Genomic DNA, 2,500 nt, shown 5'->3' on the forward strand with positions numbered 1-2,500 from the left:
TGTTGTACCTTAACCTAACCCATGTTGTACCTTAACCTAACCCATGTTGTACCTTAACCTAACCCATGTTGTACCTTAACCTAACCCATGTTGTGCCTCAACCTAACCCATGTTGTGCCTCAACCTAACCCATGTTGTGCCTCAACCTAACCCATGTTGTGCCTCAACCTAACCCATGTTGTGCCTTAACCTAACCCATGTTGTGCCTCAACCTAACCCATGTTGTGCCTTAACCTAACCCATGTTGTGCCTTAACCTAACCCATGTTGTGCCTTAACCTAACCCATGTTGTGCCTTAACCTAACCCATGTTGTGCCTTAACCTAACCCATGTTGTGCCTTAACCTAACCCATGTTGTGCCTTAACCTAACCCATGTTGTGCCTTAACCGCTAACCCATGTTGTGCCTTAACCTAACCCATGTTGTCGCCTTAACGTAACCCACGTTGTCGCCTAAACCTGCTCTGTAATTGTTATACGACTCGTTCAATTACTGTAGTGTTGCCCACCCGCAACCCTCGCAATATAGTTCGCTACTCGCACTGCCCGCACCCCTGTGTATCGCTTCATGTTAAACACCTTGCAAGTCTTGCTCACTTTCCACATGCTCCTGCTGTACACTGTAATGTGGATGGCAGCAGGACGTACATGCCGCCCCTCCCCACGTCCCCACCTTGCCCCCTGCCTTCGCAAGCTGGTTGGTGAGAAGTTTGCATGTTCAATGCCCTTCGCATGCGACGTACTCAGGCTACGTTGTGGTGCGGCCTGTGTCAACTGTCCGCTGATGTCGTACGCGTGAACCACAATCTGTACTGCACATTCGTCCTTATGTACTGAATGATACATCGTGGCACATGTGTGACCGCACAACGACTGCGCCCAAAAACGGCGGACCATACAGTGCAAATATTGTGCACGCAGCTACGTGTCGTCTCCCTATGAGAGCTGGATTGCAGTGTGGTACGCCATAGAGACGTGTGGGAGGAACGGACGCCGTGGATGGCGATCAGCATGAGCTGTCTGTTGATGTATTCGGACCTAGTCGTCTCTCCTCACACACCGTGATGGCATGGTGCACCGCGTTCCATATCTGCGACATGCTACAGAGGCCGGTTGACAGTCGTTCGAGCAATGGACATCGCATACGTACGGGGGCCACCTTCCACGTATTGTCTAGGCGTGCACATTTTGTTGCGTGTATGTGGGCAGACGTAGTGTGGCGTGACACCTGACACAGGCATGCAATAATCGTTGAAGTTGCAAATGGCGATGGACGCCTGCGTTTTCTGGTGAAGTTACGCAAATGAACAAATGGTAACCTGTTGTGGTGCGGTTGTTCTCGCTAGGGGTGAATCGGTGATGGCGACGATAGGTTGAGGTACTAACCGGTTGTTCCAGCGATACCCACCATGCCGACGAAACTGAACGGCATCTGGGTGTGAAGCGATACGCGGCGGTGGCTGGGTGGGACCGTCCCCGGCCGGTGAGGGGGCGCCTCCCGGCGTGCTGGCCGCGCGGTGCGTGGGCGCACGCGCTACAGCCGGCTGGTGGGGGCGGCCAGTGGCAGGCGCGCCGGCCGACGGACGCGGCAGGCGTCGCAGCTGCGCGCCGGCGCACCCTGCGCGCGGCGCCGTGCGGCCAAAGTAGGTCCTCGCGGGCCCGGTGCGAAGCGCGGTGGACATCTTCAGTGTGCTGGTCCGATTGAGGACTGTGTGCGTTGAGGATGCGCCGCCGCCCGGCGCTCGGCGCCGCGACGCCGTCTGCTGCTCGGTCGCCCCAGCGGTTCTCGCTGGTGGTTTGTATCGCAGCTGTGCGGATGTGTTGGCGCGTGCGCTGTGCTGGGAGAGTTCGCTTCGGCACCCAAGTGGGGCTTTTGTCCTTCTGTGGCGCTGGCGTTGGAGCTGCCGGTCACCGTAGGTGGCGCGTGTTGTCTCCCGCCGGCAATGCCACGACAGCACGCTCCCGGGCCTCTGCCTCGGCGCAGCGGCAAGCTCAGTTGGGAGCACGGGTGGTCGCACCGAAAGCGTCTACTCGCCTAACTCCGGGCGATTGCGCCTCTCTCGAACCCGACCAAGTACTTGGGACGGCGCTGCGCGCCGCCGGGACCTGAGAGGGTTTCGAGGTGTATTGTGCAGGGGAGCTCAGCCTCCTCCTGTTTGCAGAATGATTGAGCGGACGCTTGCGTGTTCGCGCGGGCCCCCGGGACACACTCCCGGGCGGCCGGCTGCTCAGCTCTAGTTGACGCAGCTCCCTGGTTGATCCTGCCAGTAGTCATATGCTTGTCTCAAAGATTAAGCCATGCATGTCTCAGTACAAGCCGCATTAAGGTGAAACCGCGAATGGCTCATTAAATCAGTTATGGTTCCTTAGATCGTACCCACGTTACTTGGATAACTGTGGTAATTCTAGAGCTAATACATGCAAACAGAGTCCCGACCAGAGATGGAAGGGACGCTTTTATTAGATCAAAACCAATCGGTCGGCTCGTCCGGTCCGTTTGC

General features: G+C 56.9%; 1 non-coding gene across 1 annotated transcript in view; it reads left to right on the forward strand.

Moving 5' to 3' along the window:
• Nucleotides 1-2,247: 2,247 nt before the first annotated feature.
• Nucleotides 2,248-2,500, forward strand: part of LOC124731525 — a 1,909-nt gene continuing 1,656 nt past the window's right edge. Inside the window, exon 1 of the ribosomal RNA XR_007008319.1 lies at nt 2,248-2,500. This exon is cut by the window's right edge and continues 1,656 nt beyond it. This is a non-coding gene — a ribosomal RNA (small subunit ribosomal RNA).

Source organism: Schistocerca piceifrons, unplaced genomic scaffold (genome assembly GCF_021461385.2).
Source record: "Schistocerca piceifrons isolate TAMUIC-IGC-003096 unplaced genomic scaffold, iqSchPice1.1 HiC_scaffold_1292, whole genome shotgun sequence".
In the NCBI taxonomy this organism is placed as follows: domain Eukaryota; kingdom Metazoa; phylum Arthropoda; class Insecta; order Orthoptera; family Acrididae; genus Schistocerca; species Schistocerca piceifrons.